Source organism: Triticum urartu, chromosome 1, assembly GCF_003073215.2.
Source record: "Triticum urartu cultivar G1812 chromosome 1, Tu2.1, whole genome shotgun sequence".
Lineage (NCBI taxonomy): Eukaryota > Viridiplantae > Streptophyta > Magnoliopsida > Poales > Poaceae > Triticum > Triticum urartu.
In genome coordinates, this window is record NC_053022.1 from 351,493,219 (window position 1) to 351,503,115 (window position 9,897).

Here is a 9,897-nt window from a genome sequence, read left to right on the forward strand (position 1 = left end):
GCAACTTGATCATGAACATGTTGCACAAGCTTGGGAGAGGATGAAATTAATGATACGTAATTGCCCTACTCATGGTTTGAATCTTTGGATGATTATACAAAATTTCCATGCCGGATTGAATTTTGCTTCTAGAAATCTTTTAGATTCGGACGCAGGAGGCACTTTTATGGAAATCACCTTAGGAGAAGCTACTAAACTCCTAGATAATATTATTATTAATTATTCTCAATGGTACACCGAAATATCTACTAGTAAAAAGGTGCATGCTATAGAAGAAATCAATGTTTTGAGTGGAAAGATGGATGAACTTATGAAATTGTTTGCTAATAAGAGTGTTTCTTCTAATCCTAATGATATGCCTTTGTCTACTTTGATTGAGAATAATAATGAATCTATGGATGTGAATTTTGTTGGTAGGAACAATTTTGGTAATAACGCGTATAGAGGTAATTTTAATCCTAGGCCGTTTCCTAGTAATTCCTCTAATAATTATGGTAATTACTATAACAATTCTTATGGAAATTATAATAAGATGCCCTCTGATTTTGAACCTAATATTAAAGAATGTATTAGTTCGCAAAAGAGTTTCAATGCCTTGATTGAAGAAAAATTGTCTAAGATTGATCAGTTGGCTAGGAACGTGGATAAAATTTCTCTTGATGTTGATTCTTTGAAACTTAGATCTATTCCACCTAAGCATGATATCAATGAGTCTCTCAAGCTATGAGAATTTCCATTGATGAGTGCAAAGAATGAACCGCTAGGATGCGTACTAAAAAAGATCGCTTTGTGAAAGTGTGTTCTTCTAGTTTTGATGATAATATGAAGATATAAAAGTGATTGATGTGTCTCCTATTAAATCCTTGTTTTGCAATATGAATCTTGATAATGATGGGACAGGAGATGAGTCAACTTTAGTTAAAAGGCGTCCCAATGATTCGGAGTTTTTAGATCTTGATGCAAAAATTGATAAAAGTGGGATTGGAGAGGTCAAAACTTTACATAATGAACCCACTATTTTGGATTTCAAGGAATTTAATTATGATAATTGCTCTTTGATAGATTGTATTTCCTTGTTGCAATCCGTGCTAAATTCACTGTATGCTTATAATCAAAATAAAGCTTTTACTAAACATATCGTTGATGCTTTAATGCAATCTTATGAAGAAAAGCTTGAATTGGAAGTTTCTATCCCTAGAAAACTTTATGATGAGTGGGGACCCACTATTAAAATTAAAATTAAAGATCATGAATGCTATGATTTATGTGATTTGAGTGCTAGTGTTTCCACGATTCCAAAAACTTTGTGTGATGTGTTAGGTTTCCGTGAATTCGATGATTGTTCTTTAAATTTGCATCTTGCGGATTCCACTATTAAGAAACCTATGAGAAGAATTAATGATGTTCTTATTGTTTCAAATAGGAATTATGTGCCCGTAAATTTCATTGTTCTTGATATTGATTGCAATCCTACATGTCTCATTATTCTTGGTAGACCTTTCCTTAGAATGATTGGTGCAATTATTGATATGAAAGAAGGAAACATTAGATTCCAATTTCCATTAAGGAAAGGCATGGAACACTTTCCTAGAAAGAAAATTAAATTACCTTATGAATATATTATGAGAGCCACTTATGGATTGCATACCAAAGATGATAATATATAGATCTATCCTTGCTTTTATGCCTAGCTAGGGGCGTTAAACGATAGCGCTTGTTGGGAAGCAACCCATTTTTATTTTTGTTCCATTCTTTTTGGTTATGTTTAGTAATAAATAATTCATATAGACTCTGTTTAGACGTGGTTTTATGCTTTTAATTAGTGTTCGTGCCAAGTAGAACCTTTGGGAAGTCTTGGGGGAAGTTTTAGTAATCTTGCTGTAAAAAACAGAAACTTTAGCCCTCACGATATTTGCTGCCATCTTTTACTCGAGAGTGCATTAAGTTGATTATTTTTGCAGAGGATTAATACATAAATTCCCCACGTCCAGCAATTTATTTTAGAATTTTTGGGGTTACAGAAGTATTCGAAACCTACAGATTACTACAGACTGTTCTGTTTTTGACAGATTCTGTTTTCCGTGTGTTGTTTGCTTATTTTGATGAATCTATGGCTAATATCGGAGGTTATGAAGCATAGATAAGTTGGAATACAGTAGGTTTAACACCAATACAAATAAATAATGATTTCATTACAGTACCTTAAGTGGTGGTTTGTTTTCTTATACTAACGGAGCTCATGAGATTTTTTGTTTAAGTTTTGTGTTGTGAAGTTTTCAAGTTTTGGGTAAAGATTTGATGGATTATGGAATAAGGAGTGGCAAGAGACTAAGATTGGGGATTCCCAAGGCACCCCAAGGTAAAATTCAAGGACAAACAAAAGCCTAAGCTTGGGGATGCCTCGGAAGGCATCCCCTCTTTAGTCTTCTTCTATCGGTAACTTTACTTGAGGCTATATTTTTATTCACCACATGATATGTGTTTTGCTTGGAGCGTCTTGTATGATTTGAGTCTTTGCTTTTTATTTTACCATAATCATCCTTGATGTACACACCTTTTGGGAGGGACACGCATGAATTGGAATTTATTAGAATACTCTATGTGCTTCACTTATATCTTTTGAGGTAGATAATTTTGCTCCAGTGCTTCGCTTATATCTTTTAGAGCACGGTAGTGGTTTTATTTTACAGAAATTATTGATCTCTCATGCTTCACTTATATTATTTTGAGAGTCCTTTATAACATCATGGTAATTTTCTTTGGTTATGAAATTAGTCCTAATATGATAGGCATCCAAGATGGGTATAATAAAACTATCATAGAAAGTGCATTGAATACTATGAGAAGTTGGATGCTTGATAATTGTTTTGAGATAAAAAGGTGGTGATATTAGAGTGTGCTAGTTGAGTAATTGTGAATTTGAGAAATACTTGTGTTGAAGTTTGCAAGTCCCGTAGCATGCACGTATGGTTACCATTGTGTAACAAATTTCAAACATGAGGTGTTCTTTGATTGTCTTCCTTATGAGCGGTGGTCGGGGATGAGCGATGGTCTTTTCCTGCCAATCTATCCCCCTAAGAGCATGCGCGTAGTGCTTGGTTTTTGATGACTTGTAGATTTTTGCAATAAGTATGTGAGTTCTTTATGACTAATGTTGAGTCCATGGATTATACGCACTTTCACCTTTCCATCATTGCTAGCCTCTTCGGTACCGTGCATTGCCCTTTCTCACCTTGAGAGTTGGTGCAAACTTCGCCGGTGCATCCAAACCCCGCGATATGATACGCTTTGTCACACATAAACCTCCTTATATCTTCCTCAAAATAGCCACCATACCTACATATTATGTCATTTCCATAGCCATTCCGAGATATATTGTCATGCAACTTTCCACCGTTTCATTTATGACATGCTTCATCATTGTCATATTTCTTTGCATGATCATGTAGTTGACATCATATTTGTGGCAAAGCCACCATGCATAATTTATCATACATGTCACTCTTGATTCATTGCACTTCCCGGTACACCGCCGGAGGCATTCATATAGAGTCATATTTTGTTCTAGTATCGAGTTGTAATCATTGAGTTATAAATAAATAGAAGTGTGACGATCATCATTAATAAAGCATTGTCTCTAATAAAAAAGAAATAAAAAGGGGCAATGCTACTATCCTTTTTTTCACACTTGTGCTTCAAAGTAGCACCATGATCTTTATGATAGAGAGTCTCTTTGTTTTGTCACTTTCATATACTAGTGGGAATCTTTCATTATAGAACTTGGCTTGTATATTCCAACAATGGGCTTCCTCAAATGACCTAGGTCTTCGTGAGCAAGCAAGTTGGATGCACACCCACTTAGTTTCTTTTGTTGAGCTTTCATACATTTATAGCTCTAGTGCATCCGTTGCATGGCAATCCCTACTCCTTGATTTGACATCAATTGATGGGCATCTCCCTAGCCCGTTGATTAGCCTCGTCGATGTGAGACTTTCTATTTTTTGTCTTCTCCACATAACCCCTATCATTATTCTATTCCACCCATAGTGCTATATCCATGGCTGACGCTCATGTATTGCGTGAAAGTTGAAAAAAGTTTGAGATTACTAAAGTATGAAAAAATTGCTTGGCTTGTCATTGGGGTTGTGCAAGATGAGAGCATTCTTGTGTGACAAAAATGGAGCATGACCAAAATATATGATTTTGTAGGGATGAACTTTCTTTTGCCATGTTATTTTGAGAAGACATGATTGCTTAGTTAGTATGCTTGAAGTATTATTGTTTTTATGTCAATATTAAACTTTTGTCTTGAATCTCTCGGATCTGAACATTCATGCCACAATAAAGAAAATTACATTGAGAATTATGCTAGGTAGCATTCCACATCAAAAATTCTGTTTTTATCATTTACCTACTCAAGGACGAGCAGGAATTAAGCTTGGGGATGCTTGATACGTCTCCAACGTATCTATAATTTTTTATTGTTCCATGCTATTATATTATCTATTTTGGATGTTAATGTGCTTATTTATACACTTTAATATTATTTTTGGGACTAACCCAAGGCCCAGTGCAAATTATTGTTTTTTGCCTATTTTAGTGTTTCGCAGAAAAGGAATATCAAACGGAATCCAAACAGAATAAAACCTTCGGGAGAGTTACTTTTGGAACAAACGTGATCCAGGGGACTTGGAGTGGACTTCAAGCAACCAACGAGGAAGCCACGAGGCAGGGGCGAGCCCTCCACCCTCGTGGGCCCCTCGTGGCTCCACCGACCTACTTCTTCCTCCTATATATGTCCACATACCCCGAAAACATCCAGGAGCACCACGAAACCCTATTTCCACCGCCGCAACCTTCTGTACACAAGAGATCCCATCTTGGGGCCTTTTCCGGAGCTCCGCCGGAGGGGGCATCGATCACGGAGGGCTTCAACATCAACACCATAGCCTCTCCGATGATGTGTGGGTAGTTTACCTCAGACCTTCGGGTCCATAGTTATTAGCTAGATGGCTTCTTCTCTCTCTTTGGATCTCAATACAATGTTCTCCTCGATCTTCTTGGAGATCTATTTGATGTAACTCTTTTTGCGGTGTGTTTGTCGAGATCCGATGAATTGTGGGTTTATGATCAAGTTTATCTATGAAAAATATTTGATTCTTCTCTGAAATCTTTTATGTATGATTGGTTATCTTTGCAAGTCTCTTCGAATTATCAGTTTGGTTTGGCCTACTAGATTGATCTTTCTTGCAATGGGAGAAGTGCTTAGCTTTGGGTTCAATCTTCCGGTGTCCTTTCCCAGTGACAGCAGGGGCAGCAAGGCACGTATTGTATTGTTGCCATCGAGGATAAAAGGATGGGGTTTATATCATATTGCTTGAGTTTATCCCTCTACATCATGTCATCTTGCCTAATGCATTACTCTGTTCTTATGAACTTAATACTCTAGATGCATGTTGGATAGCGGTCGATGTGTGGAGTAATAGTAGTAGATGCAGAATCGTTTCGGTCTACTTGTCACGGACGTGATGCCTATATACATGATCATGCCTAGATATTCTCATAATTATGCACTTTTCTATCAATTGCTCGACAGTAATTTGTTCACCCACCGTAATACTTATGCTATCTTGAGAGAAGCCACTAGTGAAACCTATGGCCCACGGGTCTATCTTTTATCATATAAGTTTCCAATCTATTTTATTTTGCAATCTTTACTTTCAATATATATTATAAAAATACCAAAAATATTTATCTTATTATTATTATCTCTATCAGATCTCACTCTCGTAAGTGACTGTGAAGGGATTGACAACCCCTTTATCGCGTTCGTTGCGAGGTTCTTATTTGTTTGTGTAGGTACAAGGGACTTGCGGGTAGTCTCCTACTGGATTGATACCTTGGTTCTCAAAACTAAGGGAAATACTTACGCTACTTTGCTGCATCACCCTTTCCTCTTCAAGGGAAAACCAACGCAGTGCTCAAGAGGTAACACTTACCATGTGTGCGGTCGCGGGCAGCGAGGAACGAGGCGCGGTGGGATGCCATCGCTTCCTTACCAGTTATTATGCGCCACAGTGCCATGGACGATGCCTGGAGAGAGCTCTAGGACGGAGGGGCCGGGCAGCCATATAGTGCAGTGGTATTCAAGAGCTCAACGACAAACGACAACAGAAATTTGGCTTCCCTTACCATTTTGCTCGTCCATTATCGCACATGGTTCATCTCCATCACTTCCGGAAACAGTGTGCGCTGAGCCTACTGGGTGTTGCGTTATGATTGGCCGGAACCCTGATACGTCTCCGTCGTATCTACTTTTCCAAACACTTTTGCCCTTGTTTTGGACTCTAACTTGCATGATTTGAATGGAACTAACCCGGACTGACGCTGTTTTCAGCAGAATTACCATGGTGTTATTTATGTGCAGAAACAAACGTTCTCGGAATGACCTGAAACTTCACGGAGCAACTTTTCATAAAGTATGAAAAATACCTGCAAAAGATGAAGGCCAGGGGGCCCACCACCTGTCCACGAGGGTGGGGGCGCGCCCCCTACCTCGTGGGCCCCCTGTTGCCTCTCCGACTCCAACTCCAACTCCATATATTGTGTTTCGGGGAGAAAAAAATCAGAGAGAAGAAATCATCGCGTTTTATGATACGGAGCCACCGCCAAGCCCTAAAACCTCTCGGGAGGGCTGATCCGGAGTCCGTTCGGGGCTCCGGAGAGGGGAATCCGTCGCCATCGTCATCATCAACCATCCTCCATCACCAATTTCATGATGCTCACCGCCGTGCGTGAGTAATTCCATTGTAGGCTTGCTAGACGGTGATGGGTTGGATGGGATCTATCATGTAATCGAGTTAGCTTTGTTAGGGTTTGATCCCTAGTGTCCACTATGTTCTGAGATTGATGTTGCTATGACTTTGCTATGCTTAATGCTTGTCATTAGGGTCCGAGTGCCATAATTTCAGATCTGAACCTATTATGTTTTCATCAATATATGAGTGTTCTTGATCCTATCTTGCAAGTCTATAGTCACCTATTATGTGTTATGATCCATTAACCCCGAAGTGACAATAATCGGGATACTTACCGGTGATGACCGTAGTTTGAGGAGTTCATGTATTCACTATGTGTTAGTGCTTTGTTCTGGTTCTCTATTAAAAGGAGGCCTTAATATCCCTTAGTTTTCGTAAGGACCCCGCTGCCACGGGAGGGTAGGACAAAATATGTCATGCAAGTTCTTTTCCATAAGCATGTATGACTATATTCGGAATACATGCCTACATTATATCAATGAACTGGAGCTAGTTCTGTGTCACCCTAGGTTATGACTGTTACATGATGAACCGCATCCGGCATAATTCTCCATCACCGATCCATTGCCTACGAGCTTTCCATATATTGTTCTCCGCTTATTTACTTTTCCGTTGCTATTGCTATCATCACTACAAAATACCAAAAACATTACTTTTACTACTGTTACCTTTTGTTACCGTTATCACTACTATCATATTATTTTGCTACTAAACACTTTGCTGCAGATATTAAGTTTCCAGGTGTGGTTGAATTGACAACTCAGCTGCTAATATTTGAGAATATTCTTTGGCTCCCCTTGTGTCGAATCAATAAATTTGGGTTGAATACTCTACCCTCAAAAACTGTTGCGATCCCCTATACTTGTGGGTTGTCAAGACTATTTTCTGGCACCGTTGTCGGGGAGCATAGCTCTATTCTTTGAGTCACTTGGGATATATATCTGCTTATCATTATGAAGAACTTGAGAGATCCAAAAACCAAGAAATATCCCTCAACTACGAGGGGAGGTAAGGAACTGCCATCTAGCTCTACACTTGATTCACCTTCTGTTTTGAGTAAGCTTGCGACACCTACACCTGCTTCTGCTATTCGTTCTGATATGTCGCATGTTATTGATGATGCCGCTTCTGCTATGCATGATACTTATGATGAAACTACTTCTATGCTTGATACTACTGTGCCACTTGGTAAATTTCTTGATGAACAACTTGCTAGGGCTAGAGAGATTGAAAATGTTGAATCTGATGATACTGATGAAAGTGATGATGAAGAATCACTTGTTATTCCTAAGGGTTATGTTTTTGATCAAGAAGCTTCTTTAGCTATTTTAGCTTGCAAAAATAGAAATGAACTCAAAAGGTTATTAGCTAAATGGAGTAAGCAATCTCTAAATGCTAGAATGAAACCTGACCCTGCTTTTGCTACTTCAACTATCTTTGTTATTGATAAGGATTATGAATTTCCTGTTGATCCTGATATAATTACTTTGGTTGAATCTGATCCTTTTCATGTCTATGAATCTAAAACTGTTGTGGCACATCTTACTAAATTGAATGATATAGCCACCCTGTTCACTAAAGATGAGAGAACTCGTTACTTTTACATCCTTAAAATATTTCCGTTCTCATTAAAGGGTGATGCTAAGATATGGTTTAATTCTCTTGATCCTGGTTGTGTGCGTAGTCCCCAGGATATGATTTATTACTTCTCTGCTAAATATTTCCCTGATCATAAGAAACAAGCTGCTTTAAGGGATATATATAATTTTGTGCAAATTGAAGAAGAGAGTCTCCCATAAGCTTGGGGGAGGATTCTCCAATTACTTAATGCTTTGCCTGATCATCCTCTTAAGAAAAATGAAATACTTGATATCTTTTATAATGGACTAACCGATGCCTCCAGAGATTACATGGATAGTTGTGTTGGTTCTGTTTTCAGGGAAAGAACACCGGATGAAGCTGAAATTCTATTGAATAATATGTAGGAAAATGAAAATAATTGGACACCTCCGGAGCCAATTCCTGAGCCTATTCCTAAACCAACTCTGAAGAAGAGGGGTATTCTATTTCTCAGTCCTGAAGATATACAAGAGGCAAAGAAATCTATGAAAGAAAAAGGTATTAAAGCTGAAGATGTTAAGAATTTACCTCCTATTGAAGAAATACATGGTCTTAATTTATCGCCTGTTGAAGAAACATATGATCTTAATCCTTTACCTATTGAAGAAACTCATGGTCTTGATAACCCGACACAGGTAGTAAAGGTAAATTATCTCTATAGATATGATAAATCAGAAATCCCATTTACTAAATTTGCTAGCGCATGCTTAGATGAGTTTGATAAATTTATGGCTAAGCAAGAAGATTTTAATGCTTATTTTGGTAGACAATTGAAATACAATTCAAATATGCTTGAACACTTGGGTGATTATATGGCTAATGTCAAAGGTGAACTTAAACTTATTAGTAAACATGCTTCTATGGTTACCACTCAAGTAGAACAAGTACTTAAAGCTCAAAATGATTTGCTCAATCAATTGAATATTAAAGATAATGATAATGCTGTTAGAGTTATGACTAGAGGTGGTAAAATGACTCAGGAACCTTTGTATCCTGAAGGCCATCCTAAGAGAATTAAGCAAGATTCTTAGAGAAATAATATAGATGTACCTAGTTCTTCTAAAAAGAAGAAAAGGAAAAATGATAGGACTCTGCATGCTTCTAGTGATCCTATTGTTGAAACACCTGAGAATCCAAATGATATTTCTACTTCTGATGCTGAAACACAATTTGGTAATGAACCTGAAACTAGTGGTAATGTTAATTATTATGTTCATAATGATGCTCAACCTAGTAATGATAATGACATAGTAATTGAACATGCTGTTGATCTTGATAACCCACTGTCGGTGTCAAAACCGGCGGATATCGGGTAGGGGGTCCCGAACTGTGCGTCTAAGGCGGATGGTAACAGGAGGCAGGGGACACGATGTTTTACCCAGGTTCGGGCCCTCTTGATGGAGGTAAAACCCTACGTCCTGCTTGATTTATTCTTGATGATATGAGTATTACAAGAGTT